Source organism: Ochotona princeps, chromosome 3, assembly GCF_030435755.1.
Source record: "Ochotona princeps isolate mOchPri1 chromosome 3, mOchPri1.hap1, whole genome shotgun sequence".
Classification (NCBI taxonomy): Eukaryota; Metazoa; Chordata; class Mammalia; order Lagomorpha; family Ochotonidae; genus Ochotona; species Ochotona princeps.
In genome coordinates this window covers 79823990-79845154 of record NC_080834.1, presented here as the reverse complement: position 1 = coordinate 79845154, position 21165 = coordinate 79823990, and the positions used below count along the sequence as shown (strand labels likewise).

General features: G+C 40.3%; 1 protein-coding gene across 9 annotated transcripts in view; it reads left to right on the top strand.

Annotated features, from left to right (window-relative positions):
- Positions 1–21165, top strand: part of ZBTB20 (zinc finger and BTB domain containing 20) — a 770381-nt gene that overhangs the window by 701850 nt on the left and 47366 nt on the right. For 8 of the 9 annotated variants that reach the window (XM_058661912.1, XM_058661910.1, XM_058661913.1 and 5 more), the window contains 2 exons: positions 19839–19939; positions 20808–20863. The gene's annotated coding sequence lies outside the window, so the exon portion shown is untranslated. The remainder of the gene's footprint in view (positions 1–19838; positions 19940–20807; positions 20864–21165) is intronic. The other variant, XM_058661911.1, reaches the window with a different exon arrangement.

The following is a 21165-nucleotide window of genomic DNA, read 5'->3' as shown; positions in this document are numbered from 1 at the left end:
TCATTGATCTTGGTTATATAATATATGTTGTCATCTGGAGTAAGACACAGTTGCGCATATTTAGCTGATTTACTTTGTAATGCGTCATTGTAAGTGACCAAAAACATGGTGCAGGAGGTTGTTTGTGTGTTTTTTCATTGCTTATGCAGCTTCCAAGCAGAAAATGTTCTTGAGAACAGATGGTAAAGAACAGTCAATTGCGAGGTCTATTCTCCAGATGTATTGATGTTTCATGTCTTCTTGAAGCCAGTTCAAATACATTTGTAAAGTCAAGTCGTAATGTAGTAACCCTTTCACTTCTGCTAGATCCCGTTTCAACAAAGAAGTGGGCTAGGACATTTAATTACAGAACCTCTGAAGCCAGCTCTCCCATGGAGAGTCAATGCAGTGGACATATAATTCAGCCTGGACATGTGCTTTTGGGCATATCTGATCACTGTGCTACAATGCTGGTGAGGTGCTTAAAGCTGAAAGCTCTCTAACTTCATCATTTGCGACAGTGTGCTTTCTTAGGACAGTTTTTAAGAAAATAACGTTTACCCAGTGCTTCTACTTGGCATGTTATGTGGTGTTTTTTTCTTTAATCTCTCAGCAATTTGGAAGTTTACTTGGAGCACAAATAAGATAAAAAGCTGTTTTTTCAGAAAATGTCTCTAGCGAGTAAAAATGAAGATACTATATCTGAATGAATGTGAAGTTGTCCCCTTGTATATTTTTAAAGCTTCCCAAATGATCCCCAGTGCTTAGCCAAATGTAGCCTACCCATATTTTCTTTAGGAAAGCAGCGGTTCACAGGGATTTGCAGTTAGCCGGGTATCTGCACCCTCTGCTGTCCTTGCTCACAGCCCCACCAGTTTAGAATATGATGAGGTATGCCAGAGCTCTACCATCTGTTTAATGGGCTAATTATGTTTACCACATGCCTACTTCACTGGAATACCTTGAGTAGGATTGCCAAACACCATAAAAATATATATGTTTGTATATATTGATATATAAATACACATATAAATAAAATGATATACATACATAACAGCATCCGTTATTTCTCAGCTTTACTCTATGTGTTTTGCAGTTGGTTAGACCATGGCCCTTCACTTCAGCCTGGCTGGGGTTTGCAAAGCCCTGTGATAATATATGGCAGAGCCACCAGGCCGAGAGGGACATTCTAATCTAGGGACTGGGGGGAGGAGTAAAATTCAGATTCTGTCCACATACTTCCATCTTTGCCTGTTTTAGTGTGTTCCATATTTTCCCCATCTAGATATTAGCTCAATAATTCATATAATCCAGGTTTACAATATAAGATGTTGCTACAGCCAATGTCTCATTTAATCAAAAAAAAAAATCTCTTCAGCTTTTATGCACTACGGCTTCTATAGTAAGTTTATTCTTTTTTTAGACCTTTTTCAAGATAAACTCATTTTAAACTTTTTTTTAAGATTTAACTATTTTTTTTTATTGTAAAGTCAGATCCACAGAGAGAAGGAGGGACAGAAGATCTTCCATCCGTTGGTTTACTCCCCAGTGGCCGAAATAGCCAGAGCCGAACGAAGCTGATGCCAGGAGCCAGGAGCTTCTGCTAGGTCTCCCACATTGGTGCACGGTCCCAAGGCCTTGGGACATCCTCTACTGCCTTTCCAGGCCACAAGCAGTGAGAAGCTGGAAGAGAAGTGAGACAGCTGGGACAGGAACCAGCAGCCATATGGGACCCCAGCACCTGTGAGGCAAATACTTTAGCCACTAGGCTACCAATTATTTTATTTTTTTAGGGTCAAAGGCAGAGAGCTCCTGTCTACTGGTTCACTCTCCAAATGCTTGCCCCAGTCAGAGGAGCACATGGGCCAAGCTGAGGAGCCAAGAGTTCAGTCAACGTCCTGCCTTCTAGGATCTGCAAGGTTAGGATGCTGGGATCAGCCCCAGCACTCTCATGTGGGAGATAAGCGTCTCAACCAGTTCACAAAATGCCTGCTTCTGGGCCTGTTCTTAAATCCAAAACATGTTTTGTTTTGTTTTTCATCGAGTAAGGACCCTGATTTGCAATCTTTTTTAGAACTTCTAACATACAAGTCTCAGTGACTTCACTGTGAAAATTATCACAGGGTCCCAAGTTGGGTCAACCTACAGTACTTCTTGGAAATAGGGATTGCATTAGATATACATATTAGATTTGGCAGATTTTAAGCATTAAAGGAGGACAAACAGAAGGTGTATACTAGGTGAAGAAAATTAAATCAGCAAAGGCACAGGGCAGAGATGGAAAAGAGTAAGTCATGAATAAACAGGGTACTTGGGAAGGAATGATAGGAGTTTTCTGTGTGGCTCCTTTGTTTATGTGAAGCCAGCTAGCGGGGCCCTGTTGGCTGGGAGGACGCATTGGCCTGAGAGCTATTCAGACAAATATCTGTGTCTGTACCACACTATAAACCCAATCTGCAACATTCCATTTGAAAATGGGAAATAACAACAACATATGAAACTACCATTGATATAAAATTTTATTCGGTCTTCTAAGATACTAGGGTATTTTTAAAGCTATTTTTCTTCCCGTAGTGTTCAAATGTGTTCTTATTCTGATTTAACTGAAGTAAATTATTCAAACAGAGCTGCTTTGTTTTATTTGTCTGTTTTTGTTTTTGCAGCTTTATGCTTACCAGGGATTTCATAAACAAGTTGGAAGGGGAAGAAAATATCCAGGATGTAAACATAGAAATACACTAATCAGATAAACTTGAAAGAGCATGCGTAAGGATGTGTGCGGAGAATGAAGAGTCACCAGTGCCTGGATGATGGTGTTTTCCATCTTAGGCCTTTGAGACAAGGCAGTGATATACAAAGAAAGGGAGAATTATCTCTCTGTTATTTTATGTTTCCTACACATTAAAAATAACCTGTCTATGCTATGTGACCCCTGGAACCCAGAAAGCTAGCATATGCTCATGCATCAGGAGACAGTGAGTGCTGATCAAAAGAAATGGAAGGAGAGTTTCCCTCTCATCCTTCCTTACCTTTAAAATCATTCCGTGTTTCAGATGGAAAGATTCTTCAAAGTCACCCAGTCTAACAGCCCCACTTCACAGATGGGAAAAGTGAGGCTCGGGATCAGATACAACAAAAGTTTTCAAAAATGGCTGGGCACCTAGATCGGAGAGGTGGGTGGAAGCTTTACAGCCATACCACTCTGTAATCTCCCCATTTTATCTTTAATCATTGCTGAGAATTCAACTTTGTTGCCTCTAGCAATGCTGCTTCCTATATCTTGATTATAAACTGGCTTCTCAGTTGCTTAGAAGGAAAGCTTATTTTATAATAATGGATCTCAATTAATGGTTCTAAAAATTCAGATGAATTCTCAGACATATCCTAACATTATTCAAATACAGAGAAGCTCACTGATTCATGTGTTGTTAACCTCTTCATAGGATCTTATAATATAAAATGACCTGATCATACTATATTTTTCGGGTGCCTAAAGTTTGGATATTTGATAGAACATAAAAATGGATAAGACCACAGGTGCCTAAAGTTTGGATATTTGATAGAACATAAAAATGGATAAGACCACATTTGTTCATTTGCTCCCTCTGAACTGAGATGTTCTTTATAAGAACATGCATTTATAAGAAATGCATTCTCATGTCCTTAGTGTACTGGTTCCTACTATTGTCAGCACAGCCAGTTATTGATTGCCACTAAGGTTCAAAGACAACTGTTCTTGGTGTTTTACTGATATTTTGTTCTGTGTGAGAGGAAAAGAACATAGTAAGAATCTGGCATCCCCTGTTATGAGTAAAGAGTCCTGCAATGACAATAGACATTGACTAAGTGGCTGGGGCAGTTGTCAGGCCTGGCAATTAACATACAGCTTGGAACGCCCGCATCCTACAGAGTGCCTGAGTTCAAATCCTGGCTCAGACTTCTGACTCAGCTTCCTATTACTTCAGACTCTGAGACAGTGGTTACGTTCAAGTAATTGGGTTCCTGCTACCTATGAAGGAGACTTGGACAGATGCCCGGCTCCCAATTTCAGCCTGGCCCAAGCCCAGCTGTTGCAGGAATTTGAGGAGTAAACCACTATCTCCCTCTGTCTCGGAATCTCTCTCTTTCTCTCTCTCTCTCTGTCTTTCTCTACCTCTCCAGTAAAGATCTTAAAAAATAATAAATGGTTATTTTGAAGGGCAGAAAAAAGCATACACAATTTTTCTTAAGGAAAAAGAGAATATTAACTCCAAACTTCTGATACAGTGCCGTGTGGTTTGTTGCACCATATATGGTTATTATGCTTTACTTGTCAGTGGCAATCCAGAAATTCTCTTATTGTTGTGATGCAAAAATAGCCCACTGTTACCTTTCATATGTGTCTGGCGTGCTAAGGCTCGTAGTGCTCCATCACATCAGCCCTGAGAACAATTTAATTCCCAAAGCACATGAAATAAACAAAAGCGCCTACTTATAACAGCCACATCCTGCCACCATTATCCTGGTGTGATGGATGGTGACTTGCTGGTCAACTTCCCTCATGTTCTACATTTGGATATTTATAAGAAAAACCTAAAAACGATTTCTCCTATGTGCACCTGGCATGTAGCAGAGACAACTAGAGAACAGGAGTAGAAATTTTGGTATCAAATCATGTTCGTAGGTAAGAGTACTGGACGTTAATTATTTTTCCTTCCTCTTCGTTCTTTTTTTTTTTTGTTTTCCTCCTGCTTCCTTCTTCATTCAAAACTCTTTGCTTATGGATTTGGAGAATATTCCCAAAGGAAATAGGTAGAGTAAATCCTATTTGGGGGGCACACACAACAAACCACTGACATATAATCAATCTCATCATGCTTTTTTTCAGTGCCTAAACAACTGACCCAATGTTGCCAGGTGCTGGGCCCCTAGTTTGAACTAGTCTAATGCACTGTTTCACATTACTTAACAATCAAAACAGAGAAGAAAGTTTCTTTCTGTGGTCCTAGTCCCAATGAGTGGCAGGATGTAACCTCAGTAATTTTCCATGAAGTCCTCCCCTCGTCCAAGCACATAACATCTAGAGCTGCCTGGCTCCTGGCAATGCACACATGAAAAATATGGCCTTGCAGTGATTTTTGTTAGCATGGGCAAAAAAAGACATACATTATAAATTTATATTAGTTTTTTCCTCATAAACTTTTTAACTTGCTATCCAGACTGTTTATTTTTTCAACCCATTGAGCAGTTTGAAGAAAAACTTGGCTTTGTAACTTTTCATAAGTAATTTTTTCAGCCTCTGCTATTATTTCTTTCTGCTAATTATCTTAACAGGTGGGAGACATGTATGAAAAAACTTCATCATGTATTACGGCCCAGAAAGTATGCACCTGGGAAAACCGTTAAGTCCTCAGGAACAGAATTACCTCCTATAACTTTCCTACCCCCCAATAAAAGTAGCTCAGGTAACAGCACCAGCCTCTGCTTGGTGGGACCTATCAGCTGTGTTTTCAGTTGCTTTTCACTCTGGGATTTTTTGTAGTGACTATAGTCAGAAACTTTTCGATTAAAGAAAAGACAGGAAGAAAGTCCTTTGAAAATCCAGTCTAGCCAATGCAGTAGAATATTAACCCCATCTGTGTCTTGGGTTTGGGGTTCTCAAATAGTAATAGAGTTCTAGATAAAGTGACTTTCTGATGTGTGTGCATTTCTTTGCTATTTCAGGTACTTTGCAGAAGAATGCTTGCTTCCTGTAGTTCATTGAGCTAGCTCAGTTACACTTACTGGTCATCAGATTCCCTGATGCATGATTGCTCAGTGTTCTTTAAAATACAAAATATTCAGCTGCGTTGTACACTTCTTCCCTCTGCCACCCGCCTGTCTGTCTTACTCTAGTGCGAGACATCGAGAGTAGAGTGAGTGTGTGTGTGTGTGTGTGTGTGAGTGTGTGTGTCTGGGAGGTAGACAGATTCCCTACCTGGAAATGGCTTGCTATTATTAGACGTTCAGTTACCAGCGGTTATGTAAGACAATTGAAGCTCTGTTTTTTAACAGAGACATGATTCATGCTGCTTGTAGTAACAGTAACCACCTCCAACCGAGACAGAAACCAGACGCAGACAAAGGCTGGAGAAATCAATGCCGACTCGGTACAGCCATTCTCCTGATACCCTCTGCCTTTCCATCAGAGCACTTATGTCTTCAGGAGAGGAGGCTCCTGCTAATTCTGGATCTTCTTTGTCTCCTGGGGCTGCCAGGTAAAATCATAGAGTCTGTAGCCATGTGCAGGGAAAAAAAAGGGGGGGAGCCTCAGGAGTATTGACGTCTGAGCTCCCTCCCTATGGTCTCCCCAGTATTTCAGACACACTTGGAAGAACCAGATCTGTCACCTGCACTGTGGCACAGAATTCACTGTAGCTTCCTCTTGGAGACGCTGGAACTTGAGCGCTTGGCTCACCCACTCACTTTCAAGTGATGTTCTGTAGTGTGCTGGGAGAGAAGAGGATGGAGTGGGATTGGGTTGGTGCCCATGCTTTATTACAGCTGCTCCCAAAAGCTGAATGGAAGCAGACTGGCTGTCAGCTCCCACACTTACTCAGGACACTTGCTAATCCTGCAGGCTACATGGCCAGTTTTCTTGTTTTTGTGTTTTGTTTTTTTCTCAGATCCGGACAAGAAACAAATCTGTCTCTCCACTTCATGCTCTGCTTCTCAGATCTTGTACAGTACTCATTGACAACCATTATATTTTTTAAAAAAGAAAAAAACACTGTAATTTTTTGCTGAAATTTTTGATGTATTAAACCCTCCTACTCACTAGCTGAGCAGATTAAACCTCTCTGTCCTTCCTCCTATCTTTTGTGTAAGTGATGATGAGGAGGACTCATTTTTCTAGTGTTCGTGAAAATACCGAAGAGCCTTTCGTGTGTGTCTAAGTCAGTACAGAACACTGCTGTGAGACTTATCTGCCCCAACAAGGGTACTGTCTGGAAAGAGGTGCAGACACCTCAGACTTCACCCAGAATTTAAAATTAAACTTCAGGACTGTAAAAATCTGAAACTTGAAATGCTCCAAAAAACCTGAAACTTTTGGAGTATAGCATAAAGTCACAAGTGGGAAACACTACACCATAAAACTTAATTTTACATGCAAAATTATTAAAAATTGAGTATAAAATTGCCTGCAGGCTACAATTATAAAGTGTATATGAAAATAAGTGAATTTTGTGTTTAGATTTGGCTCCCATTCCCTAGATAGTTCTTTCTGGACATGCAAATATTCCAAAATCTGAAAAAAAAAACTTTAATCTGAAGCACAATTGTTTCCAAGCATTTTGATATGAGGTACTCAATCTGCATTTGTTTTTTCTACAAATTGGAGACCGAAATACCTTACTACAGAAATTGTCCATGGTTCCCAGTCTTGCCCCAGAAATGTGGAATATGTCCCAGGGGCAAACCAACGTTCATTTTCACTTATAAATGTATAAATTTTCCAGAAATGCAACTCTAAATATTGATGTGACAGAAAAATATCAAAACCATTTAGCTTCACATAGTCAATAATCTCCTGCGATACAAATCCTAGCTTTAAAAATGCTTAGCATTGATTACTACTAATAATCAACCTTCTGATATATTGTTATTAATTTTAACGAAGGGCTGCCATAGAATTTTCCAGTTAGAAAGTTCATACCATTATCCTGTAATGTCACACATTATTTTATACAATCTACACCTGTTTTAAAATAAATCTAAGTCAATCTTCTGATTTATAAAATGGTTTTTAATTAAACCTCTGTGGGGTGTTTTTGGTGTGCCATTGTCTTATCCAGGAAAGTAGTATAATGCTTCACAGATTCTCCTCTAATGAAATGCATTTCATCCTCTGCTAAAATAGGAAAGTCATTTGTTCCTACAGTTCTAAAGAAGAAAGCTATACTCCTTTCTCTCACATAATAAAACTCCATGATTAGGCATTAAGACACCAAGTTTCTAATCCTAGCCACAATGCAAACTCAGCATTAGGGAACCTAGTAAGGCCCAACATCAGCTAATGTCTACTCTGAAAGACTCCAGGCTCCTTAATTCTGGCTCAGTACATAGCAGCCTGAAAGTGCTGTTTTGAGCTTTTATGTGGCATGGCGGTGAAAGAGCTTTATGGGAAAGATAGAATGTGTTGTTTGGGGATTTCATGGATGTGCCAGTGGCTACCAAGCTGCTTTGATTTCCACTATACAAGAGGCCTCCAAATTAACTCAGAGATAAAGGTTAGAATGAGACTGGAAAGTGCCCTGCTTGCCAGTTCAAGTCATCAGTGGTGGACCCTCACATAAAAGTGACACTTATGTCCATGTGTAGGAGAACAGCATTTCCCTTTCATAAAATCACCATGATTTAATGATCGTGCTTGGTGATTTCATATTTAGTACAGAGACATTTATTCTGGTGGTTCTTTGCTTATATCTATACTGAACTTATTTTAAGGTTTTCTCCACAGGTGTCAAGTAATGTAAATTCTAATACTCGCCTACCAACAGAGCTTTCTTTGCACTTCTATGTACAGCCTTTATCCAAAGCTTTACACTTGCATGGTTACCAGATATGGGAATAATGACTCCCCAAGGCAGTGATTTTTTCTCAGAAAGATGGTGGTATATTTCATCATGACCTTGAGCATGCTGAAGTAACCCAATAACTATAGATATCAAGTTTTTATCTTTCATCCTCCAGTGTTATCCATCCATTTGTGCCTGTGATAATGAACAAGATGATTACAACATCTTGCTGTGCACAAAAGGCTACAGTAAGTGTGGGAGTTTCTGTTGTGTGCAAACCAAAATCCTTCCCCAAAGGATTTACATTCTCACCAATGATTTAGAAAACAAATGTGACACTATAGTCAGTTATATAAGTACTAAATGAGTGACAGAGGTCAGTACAAACCACTGTGAACATCACAAGGGCAAGTGTCTTAAGGGACACATTATTCTGTATGGGCATTGAAGAAGAAAAACCTGATAAACAAAAACAAAGGGATACAAAGGTATTTCAAGAAGCCAAAGTGGCATGTTCAGGAACTCAGAGAAGCAAATGTGTTTAATCTTTCTGGTACCCTGTAAGTTTTTTTTTTTTTTTTTTTTTCGTTTTATGACACAGTTTCATAGGCTCTGGGATTCCCCCAACCCCTCCTCATTCCCTTCCCCGATACTGGATTCCTTCACATTGTTTCAGTATTACAGTTTAAATCCAGTCATGATTCCTTCACTGTGACATGTACCATGCATAGAGTCTAGCATCTTACTGTCCAGATGAATTCAATGGTAGCCTTGGGAGACCATCCCTGGTCTGAAAGTAGAGCTGGCAGAATATCATCCCCTCCAATGAAAAGCCACAACATAATATCAACAACAATTTCAAACATCATGGAGTTATTTGACATGGATTTGAGTGACCAATATGTTAGAGAATGAAACTTCTTAACCACATCCTGTGACTACTTCATTGACATTTCAATTTTAGTTTATACACAACCGGCTGCTATGCACATTAAAATGGCTATAGGGTACTATTCAGCTGTCTCGTGCCTATTTTCATTTTTATATTTAGCAGTTTATAGTATTGAAGCATATTTTTTACTGAACTTGGTGAATTTTGGGATAATTCAAACAAGCTTATAACTCTAACAAGGCATATGTTAACAATTGAGGCACAGAACAGTTTTAAGAGAAGTCTTCAATACCTTAGTAAGGAGTAACTGATCTTTGTGTACTACCTAGTAAGGTATATGTGAGTCCAAACTGACATTTCCTGTCTGTTCTAAGCTTTCCTTATTGGTCTCTATCTAATCTAATTTTTTTTTTTTTTTTTTGGTGGCTCCGGAGCGACACTGATGGTCATTGCAAGAGAGGGTGGGGATCCAAAGTTGGAACTAAGTAAGGAGCAGAGAAAGATACCCTATAAGTAAATTGGTTTAGACTAAATGGAATATTGATGGGAAGGACTTATTTGGTATAGATTTTGTGAATTTACATGCTGGGTTGAAAGAGTTTAGAACCAGGAGACATCCATTAGAGCATCTTTTCCCTAGACATATTCTGAGCTTAAAAAATGTTCCATCAGAAAGGAGGTGGAAGGGAGTCTATACTGCCTAAGTCTGTTCTTGAGCACCTTTAATACCTTTATTTGTGAGAGGGACATGGAGTAAGTAGTGTTTCCTAAATGTATTTGACCAAGGAACTGGTTTTGAAATATTTATATATGTTATTTATGCAAGATATTTGGAATATCTTATAAAAGTCATTCTGAGATATACCATTTAGAAGCATGGAGTTTTGAAGGGTTGAGCATGAAAGGAAAGCAAACAGGTATACTGTAATGGTTAATCAAGAGCTGTTAGGAAGATATCACATACAGAAAAAGGTAACACTGATGAAACCAAGGGAAAGCATAAAGATCGAAGAGGATAATTTTTGCAATAAGAAAGGAATGTAAGAAAAGATAAAAATACATTTAGAAGAAACAAAATGGTGAAAATTTCAGGATCTTGGAGAATGAGATGAGAGTTGATAAATTTACCACGCATTATGGTATCCATCCTCTTACTAAAGCAGGAGACAAATTCATCAACTAGGAGAAAAGAAATGAAGAATGGGACTCGATAAAATAACAGATTTTTTAAACTGCAATTGGGTTCTACTTGAGAGCAATAGGTACAGTGAATGAGGGTCCAAGTAGCATATAAGTGTGGGATTCTATACTGAGAGTAGGAAAGGTCCTGCACAGAGAAGTTCAAGGGAAAAAGGAAACCTGGAGGGTTACTAATGACAGTGTTGAGATGGTTGTTCATGGGGTAGGGACAAACTGGACAAGGATGTCTGGTGAAGCCAGCAGGGGCCTACTGATGGTCCACATGTAAAGAATGGGTTGCTTAGGCATTAAGGATGGTGAATTCACAAACTGAGATAGAAACATCTGAACTCGGAAGAATACTTTCTTTTTTTTTTTTTTTGCTTAATTCCAACTTAGCTATAGCTACTTAATTTTTGTTTATTGGAAAGTCAGATATACAGAGAGAAGGAGAGACAGAGAGGAAGATCCTCCATCCTTTGATTCACCCCCAAGTGCCTGCAACAGCCGGAGCTGAGCCAATCCAAACCCAGGAGCCCAGAGCCTCTTCCAGGTCTCCCATTTGGGTGCAGGATCCCAAGCTTTGGGCCATCCTCGACTGCTTTGCCAGGCCACAAGCAAGGAGCTGGGTGGAAAGCAGGGTCAACTAGGATTAGAAACAGCACCTATATGGGATCCTGGAACATGTAAGGTGAGGATTTTAGCCACTAGGCTACCACGCCAGGCCCAGAAGAATAATTTTAAATGAGGATGAAAGCTAAGAAGTATATAAGGAAGAAGGATGGTGAAGGCTAATTGGAAAAAAAAATGATGACTCATTTCTGTATCAAAATATTAATCAGAGTGGAAAGAGAAAACAAGAATAGAAAATTTTGAGAAAATTCAGAGGCCAAGAAGGCATAGAAGACCATAACAGAGAATCTAGTGTAAACCAATGGTGAGCACCTCAAAGGAAGAGAAATGAATGAAGACAAGAGACCAGTGATTTAGTGATTGTGAGCTGATTGTGAGCACTGGGCAGAGCATTGCCACTAAAATCTACCCTTCAGCCTACTTTGCTATCCTCTGGTTTCATGAGCTATTGCAAATAACCCTACTTCTCCTAAATATCTGTATCATCTTCCTTGTTCATTAAAAGGAATTATAATTCTCCTCGTCAAAGACTAGTTGTAAGAAATAAGGTGTTGTAATGTAAAGAAAAGGCATGATTCTTGCCACACAGTAAGCATTAAGAGTAGCCAAAATTGCTATGGAGATGATGGGAGCAAGAAAAGAGAGATGATGCTGGTGTTGAATGTGTCATCTAGGGTAATGCCACCATGATGTTTCTCAGTACCTGATTTTCCATTTAGCTGCAGGCTACAAGGGTTAGTCTATAAAATATACTCAGTGCAAGGGGCAGGATATAGAAAACTCTGACAACACCAAGTAATATGCTGTGCCATACATCATGTTCATGTTAGGGTCCACATTAGAGTTGAAAATGACCTTACACCTGAGCCCTGTGGCATGCTTTGTGGACAGGAAAACTGCAGTGTCAAATCTGTGAGGGGAGGTATTCACATGGTGTTTATTAAAGCCAGAAAATCATAGTAGCATTATTTATGCCACCTGATACCCAAGATCTAATTTTAAACAGTAAAAATCAACTGTAGCCTACAATACTGAGGCTGTCTGTGTGCAACTTTTAATAACAGAATTTGCAAATTGTCAAGAAGGAATCAAGAGGTCTCTATGGAGAAAATTAACATAGATTTAATGTGACAAACAGTAGGACTATGATTTCACTTTCTGTTGGCAGGGCCATCCCAGGGGTCTTCAAGTCATCATAGGTATATCTTTTGGACATGGGTATTAGCTAATGGTTAATTAAGAAAGTAACATTTAAAAGTAAAAGTTCCTATAGCATTGGCAAGCTGCAGATGGGGTTCTGAGTTAGTTTAGCCTTCAGTGCCTTATTTACTAAATGATTTTCTCACAAATTTCGAGAGAGGTATGATTAGTGATGTGGACTTGAAAGTTTGGTTCCAGGTAATTAGTGAAGAAGTTAAAAGTCAGGGGAAAATTATTAAACACAGGAGTTGTTGCCATTTGGTTACTCACATACCATGTTAGAGTCCCTCAGATTGAATCCCATCTCCACTTCCTGTCCAATTTCCAGTTAATGAGTATCTTGGGAGGCAGTAGATCAGAACTTAAGTACTTAGGTCGCTGCCACCCACATGGAAGACCTGGCCAGATTAAGTTCCAGGTTCTTGGCTTTGATTTGCCCCAGCCCTAGCTGTTGGCAAGCTTCTAGAGAATGAATCAGAAAATGAACATTCTCTCTCTCTCTTTCTCCCTCTTGCTCACTCTTGCTCACTCCTCCTACGTTGTCCCCATCCTCCTTCAAACAAAATTAAAACGGATGAAAAATGTTTAAGCCAAAAGTCAAATGTTTTTCATGAGGATGTATTTATTTATTGAAAGAGTGACTGAGGTACAGAGGAAGTAACAATGAGAGCGAGCCAGGAATTCTATCCAAGTCCTCCAACGGGATGGCAGGGCCACAGATACTTGGGTCATCACCCCCTCCTTTTTCAGGCACATTAACAGGTAGCTATATTGAAAATGGAACAGCAGAATTCAGACCAGCGCTGTGAAATGGGATGCCATCATCAGACAGCTTATCCAGCTGTGCCACTATGCTAGAACACAAAAGGATTTTTTAAGCAGATTGAATAATTTAACAGCACTGCTTAATTCCCATTTTTCTCCTCAAGAGGCTATTAGGATTGAAAGGGACCTTCAAAATGATTAAAAAAAAAAAAAAGAAGCACCTCCTATCATTAACAGATGTTAGCACAGAGGTTAGATGACTCATCTGAGGTCATGCAGCTCATTCGATGATTTTATTTTTCCTCATCTTACTCCTTGTAACTCCTCTTTTTTTCCTAACATTGCATTCAGCACCATCACCTTTCTGCTGATTACTTCTTGAATTTACCCATGTTTTTTGAAATCTCCTGTGCCTCAAATTATGAGACAGTGGGTCTCTACCAATTAGTAACCCTTCTCTGTGAACTCACCACTGCACTTGGGGCAAAGAAACGAGGGAAGTAGAACAATTTTAAATTTACTGTGATCTTTGAGACAGCTTTATCTGCACCTGGGAATTGCTGTTAGACAATTAAGGTTGGTAAAGCTCATTGAATCTCTCAGAGGAAAGGTGTTACTTGAATTATTATCAGATAATTATTGTTAAAAATAACAATAACGTAAAAAATTGAAACTTTACATATTAGAGACATTATCATTTTGAATTTTCAAAGAGGGGGGGAAGCCCTGGGGGGATCCTTGAAATTCTTTTTTTTTCCCACAATGTGCTCAACACCAGAACTCCTTGAAAATTGTCTCATGTCTAATGACCTGACAAACTGGCCCAGAATCAAAATTTAGTCATGCCACATGAAGTGTTCACCTGGTTACTCAGCTTGAATTGTTTCTGAAAAAAAGAAAAAGCCCTCAGGAGGAAAGAGAGTGTCAAACATGAGATGTGTAGACCTAGACCCATAGTGTCAACTCACGTGAGAGCCTGTGAGACTTTCAGAATCGTGGGCTCCACCCAGTTGTACTGAATCAGAAACCCAGGCTGATGCATTTGTTCACTGTGGTTTGGGAAGACCGATACGAGACATGTTCTTCATCGATCAGAATGGAGGAGGGAAGTATGTTTATTGATAGTTTCTGGAATGGTTTCTTTCCTGGAGATCTGTGCTTAAAGGTCTTTGCAGTGTCTATGAACCATTGTGTTATTGGCAAGCATCCTCTTTATGCGGAGATGATCAAAGAAGCTAGAAATGTGCCCGTGTGTGCTAAGCTGGAATAGTCATTGTAGGTGTGAAAAGAGCATGAATTTCAAGTCATAGATATTTGAGTGAAGATTCTGGTCTCCCTCTGTACTAGCTTTCTGATCAAGCCCTGGAACTGTGAGCTCCCTGAGTTGCGCCTCTCTTCATCTGTAACATAAATAGGCTACTACTTGCATTGCTATGAGGAATCAACCTGTTACCTTTCCTGGTAAAAAGACAGACAATAAATGGTAGCTGTTATTGTAACTATTACCTTTCATGTCTACTTTGATCCTGGAAGCCCCTCCATCATTTTAGAATGATTTGGTGTGGTTTCTAAGGAATAGGAAGGGTCTTATTGAATGAAGACCTTTGCAGAAACTTTATTGCTGTGATGTGCACATGCCAGAGTGTTCTATCACAGCTCTGTCCCCTAAGGGACTCGGCAATAGAACTGCAAAGACAGCAGCAATGGCGTGTGCTGCAGAGAAGTGAGCCACAGTCTGTTCTGGCTCTGCCATAATCAAGAAACTTTCCAGCTGGCTTCCAAATGCAGATTACTTGGTAGAGTCAGAGGCCGGGAGAACAGCTGTATCTCCAGAATCCATGGAGAATGTGTGGCACCCGCAGCCCCTCAAAATTATCTTTTGTCTTAGAAACTGAATTCACTGTATGTAGAAGTCATTAAAAGAGGGGGAAAAAAATGAAACCCCGTGATGTCCTTTTCACTTTTTTAGTGTAACCACACTTGTAACAATAAAACATGGCACACTATGCAGTTACTCAGATTAATAAACCCTCAGGTGTGTGCTAAGGCAGGAGAGGAAAGAAGAATATAGGGATAGGTGACAAATTTCTAAAAAAAAAAAAAAAAAAAAAGATAAAATCCAAGTAGGATCATAGCAGCAAGGATGTGAGCTGAGACAGAAGGTTTGATTAAAGGACAGAAAGATCATGACTCTAGTAAATTATAAAATGCAGTTTAAATCAAATGCATGCTACATTCAAAGTATACAATTATCGGGCCCGGCAGCATGGCCCAGCGGCTAAAGTCCTCGCCTTGAACGTGCAGGGATCCTATATGGGCGCCGGTTCTAATCCCGGCAGCTCCACTTCCCATCCAGCTCCCTGCTTGTGGCCTGGGAAGGCAGTCGAGGACGGTCCAAGGCTTTGGGACCCTGCATCCATGTGGGAGACGCGGAAGAGGTTCCTGGTTCCTGGCTTCGGATTGGCACAGCACCGGCCGTTGCGGCTCACTTGGGGAGTGAATTATCGGACAGAAGATCTTCCTCTCTGTCTCTCCTCCTCTCTGTATATCAAAGTGTACAATTATCTAATTACACAAAGGAGTTGTATGTTTCCGGATAATTTTTTTCACTGCCCTGTAATAGACATATCGATCAGTGATTTCCTTTATCATTTTAATGCAGTTACCAAGGAGTGGGTAGGGGGTGAAGAGAAGGAAGTTCTCTCTGAAGTGTTGCTAATCTGTCCAGCCAGATGGTGGGTTAGAAAGAACAATGAAGAGCTCTGAAACCCACTGGGATGTTGCTATGTAATGGCTGTCTCAACTCATAGCATGGCTCCATCATACCAAACAAAAAGAGCATGATTAATATTGCTGAAGTTTTCCACTAATGTGCAACAATCAGTCAGTGCTCACCTGGGAGAGGCAAACAGCATCCTCTATTGTGGGCTAACATTCAAGAATGATCTTCACTGGTCAAACAAAAACCACTAATAACACTTGGAAAGGTCTGTGTTTCTCACCTGGTCAACCATATTATTCCCATGATATTGTCATTGAGATTTTCATCTTTGGATGAAGAAAATGATTTGATGTCAGATTAGAGCACAAGAGATGAAAAAAAATGGTATCTTCTACCTCAAAAAGAAAAGTAAGTAGAAATATAAACAAACCTAGGGGATGAATTGGGGAAAACTAGGTGGGGAAGAGGGCGGCTATGCAACAGAGTAGCAGGATGGCCATGTCTGTGTACCCATTAGTGAGTTGAAGCTGTGGAATGCCTCCCCCAGGCCCCACCAATCATTCTAACTAAACTCTCAACATTTCCAAAGCATGTGAAATGTCCTCTTTTTTATTTTCAGCCTGAGTTAACACTCCCATGGTATTTACAATATTATCACAATTATTTCTGCTGGTCATTTTAGAAAGCACTTTTGTTTTTAAAAAAGGAAATGTGTCTATTACTTGGAATATGGTATCTGCTTACAAGCTATGCACCCCAACCTCACTCTGTCTAGTCTAGTCACTGTTGCTGGGATTTTTTGTGCCAAGTAATCACTGATAGATATTTAGAGATTTGTGACTTTTTATATCAGCTATTTGTGCTCAGCCACTAATAAGCATGTGGCCTTGGTCAAGTCAGATCTCATAATCTCTTCATCTGAGAAATGAGGGGACTGAACTTTAAAGTCTTTCCAATTTGGATCTCACTTTCCATGACTGTAAGCAAGACTGTTCTTTTTAAAGTTGGTTCCGCAGACATCAGCTGAGAGCAGACTTGTGTACAAGGCACTGCACGCCACAGGTACTTCAGAAGGGGGGAAAAAAAGATGATTCCTTTCCCATAAATCATAAAATATCAAGGCCAACAACCCTATAACAAAAGATAGGTTTAGAAGAAAAAAGCACCACAAATTTATTTGATCATAGTTTTATGTGACTCAGGAGTCTTTGGATTGAAGATCTGAAGACTCATGGTGCACTACCCATTTTGTGCTTATATTAAATAAAGTGTGAGCACTCATGTAGCAATATGATTGGACAAAAAGGGTGTGGCTGCCTGCTAATAGACTGAGAAAGGGAAACCCAACAGGGCCTGTCTGTTAAGGCTCTTCCTGGCCTCCTCTATGCAGCATTTCTCCCTCTCAGGTATGGGGCAGGACCCCTTCTGAAATAGAGACCTTTTGATATACTCTCAGACAAGGTGGGTCAGAAGAGGAAGCAGGAGATCATAGAGAAACTTTGATTCTGAGGCCATCACTTTGGTGTACATTACTGAGCCACAACAGTATGCAGAGTAAAAATGCTGTCCTATCACGGAGCTTGTAGAGGGAAGGGGCATGTTACACAAGTCATTACTAGTTGATAGAAACATGCAGTGAGGGTTCAAGAAGGACACTTCCTTTGGACAAAACTTCATATATGAGGTAGCAGTTAATGACCTTAAGGGAGCTATATGTAGACACTGGAAAGGGGAAGAAATGCCATGACCAAGCTGGGAAAGAGTGCAGTTTTGTTGGAGGAAAGATGGACTATACAGATGAGAGTGGGGAATTAGATTGAGGCCATGGTTTAGCAGCATTGAATGTCAAACTGAGAAATAATGAAATGTAGTGAGTAATGGAAGGTTGTTTGGGGGATGGTAGTTTAGAAAAGTTAGTGGAATGTTGGTATGAAAGATTGTCTCATGATAAAGAGAAACTAGAAAAAAAGGCAGTTAGAGCAGTTTCACAGAAATTCTAGTAGTAGGTAGCAGAAGAATATATAGACGTTGGTGCAAAAATATTATTCAGAAAATAACCAGAGTAAACACCATAGAATTCAACAACTTATTGTCTATAGGAAGGAAAAAAATAAAAAAGTAAAAGGAGAAAATTAAGGATTGTTCCCCAATTGTAGACCCTAGGAACAGGGTGAAGATGATGCCAGTGGTATGCAAGGGGAGTCTGGAGAAGGAACTAATTAATTATGCTTTTAGATTTCTCGATTAAAAGAGCCTGTGTAGTAGTTGCTGGGAATATGAGCTCCTCAGAGTTAGAGAACATGGGCCAGGTACAGTACCCTAATGGCTAAAGCTGTCATCCTATATGCACCAGGATGAAGGCCCTAAGCCTTAGGACCATGCACTTGCTTGGGAGCCCAGAACAAGCTCCTGGTTTCTTCACTTCAGCTCAGCTCAGTTCTAGCTGTTGTGGCCACTTGGGGAGTGAACCAGCAAACAGAAGATCTTTCTCTCTGTCTCTCCTTCTCTCTGTAAATCTGAGTTTTCATTATAAATAAATAATTTTTAAAGAGAGAAAGAGATCCTGTCTTCTGCACCTTTTCTAGGTGCTTAATAGTTGCTATATGAACCTTTAGTGAAAGAGCAAGTGAATGAATATCCCAGTAACCAGCTGTTATTTCATATGTCAGTTGAGAGCTCTGTGGCACTCAGGATCTTAAGACAGCAATATGGATGCTTTCTAAGAAGAAGAGATTGCTGATGCCATGGAGGGTAGGTATAGACAAAGCCTGAGAGGAGAAGCTTAAAGAATGTCTATGTTGAGGGAAAAGGAGAAAGAACATGAGCAGGTAGAAATATGCACTAAGTGAAGCCTGAGGAAAATTCACAAGTTTGAGGCTGTTAGACAATGGTCAGCTCAGTTCCTCGGGTTGGAACGTCTCAGGGTTAGAACATCTGGAAGTTCATGGGAACACTGCAGTGAAGGGTGGAGAGAATCCAAGAGCACAGAAGGCAGCCAGGTCAGTGGGTGTCTTTAGAATGAATAGGAATGTGCAATAAAGAGGAAAATTCTTGAAGTAGAATCACAAATACTAACATGTAGGGCCTACTACAGGTTGAAATGGTCAGCCTTAAAATAGAAGCAAAGCTGCCATTTGCCACAGCATAGGTGAACCTGGAAGACATTAGGCTAAATGAAATGAGCAGACACAGAAAGATACATACCACATGATCTCTCTCTCATGTGTGGAATATGGAGAAGGTGAACTCACAGAAGCAGGGAGCATAATGGTAGTTACTATAAGCTGAGGAGATGATAATTAGAATAGAAACTTCCCATTAGACTGGAAGAGTTAAGTTCAGAGACTTACTTAGTGTGTGTATAGTGTGGTGACCCGTATACTTATAGCCTGACAGTTGCCAAGAGAGTACATTTTAAATATTTTCACAACATGTGCACACACATACACAAACACACATAACCAAAGTAAGTAGGTGGGGTAGTATGTATGTAACTTAGCCGTTCCAAAGTGAATGCATGTATTGAGTCATCATGTTGCTCAACATAAACTGTCATGGTTTCTATTTATCAACTCTAAAGAAGTACAATCAGGAGAAAGAACAATTGAAAACACAGCTGTGGTGAGGTTGAAGGCCACTGTCACCCTTCCCCAGTCACAACTCTTTCCAAATCAAAGCCATGAAAATCAGCCCCAGCTGCACCAACAGGTGCTGTTGGTGTCTCGAACTGTTTGCACAGCTCCAGTAGACACGCTGGAAATGGGGCCTGGGCAGCACCCTCTGACCTTGCTCCCTGCCTTCTCCCTCGCCTCTACAGAGGTGCAGAACCTCTCCGACAGCCAAGTCCCATGGTTCTCTGACAAAACAACTGCCATCTCTACCACCAATTCCTTTAACAAATCTGCCTTTGTTTGCTTCTTTTCTGTTCCAGATGCGATCGCTCTCCATTCCCTGCCCCAATGAACATCTGCACTAGGCCCCAACCTTGGAGTGATTTACCTGAAGAGTGACACCACTGACTTGGAAACTACTGTGAGTACATTATGTTTCCTGTGAAAGGCTTCTTAGTTCACTCTGTTTAATTAAAACACGCACACGCACATACACTCAATTGTAAAAGCAGGTGAAATTTTAGATGGCTGCATCTGTTGGATAATCAGACTTAGACCTGAAGTGCCAGCAGCAGTTCTCAGCTTCCAGTGCGCGCTCAAAGCAACTTCATTCCTTGTTTGTGCACTGACTGTGCTGAGCTAGATATGAGACCTTTGCAGAGACTAGTGCCGTGCTGCTTGCACATTTACACCTTTGCCTGAAATGGGTGGCAGCTCAAATCACCAGTCTGCACCACTCTGTACAGTGTTAAGATAGCTCATCATTTCATGCTAACTGGGACAAACCCATGAGCCAGCCTTGTTTGCCCTGCTTGTCTGCTGCCTGAGTTGCAGCTCCGTGCTGCTGTCCACTTGCTGCTCCAAGGAGCCAAGACTTTCCTTTTGGAATTCTGGGCTTTTTCTGTCACATCTCCAAAGCTCCTGTACCCAGCTCAGTTCTGCACACTGGATGCATGGCTCTGGGCAGTTGGCATAATTCCTCCATGTCAGGCATTCATGTACAAGAAGTAAAAACATAAAAAGGTTCAGAAATAAGTTGTAATACAAGATATGATACCTTCAGGAAAATAGCAATGAAAGACGGATATCAAGTATTCATTAATCACTGCTAGAAATAACAGATGACTTTATGCTTTTTTCCCACTAGGAAAGCCAGAAATTTGAATTATTTAGAGGCTGTGCATGCAAAATCACTTAATGACACATTATCCAATGCAAAGTCATTTAGATGTTGTATTTACAAGTTTTCCTATATGGTATGAGGCAGGTAATGGGATGGTGTTTTACAGACGTCTCTTACTGGAAACGCTAAACCCGGGAGTCTAACACCTCTCTTAGGCTTCAGGTAGGACTTTTGCATTCCTATTTTCTATATCTTTAGTTGTTCTGCCATAAATTGAACCCAAAGGGATTAAACTAGAGTTTTATTTTATTTTGTGTTATTTTTTGATAATCTCTAATGCTTTCAGTCTCCTGAGTTCCACTTGATGGTAGCTGATGTGCAGGTGATAGGCAGTCCTGGCTGCCCATAGTGGGAGTGGAAATCCACAGGATCAAGGACTGGGAACCAAAGATACAACAGAAATCAAAGAGTTTCTTGGGGTGGGCATTTGGTCCATTGGTTAAGACATCAGTTCAGAAGCCCTC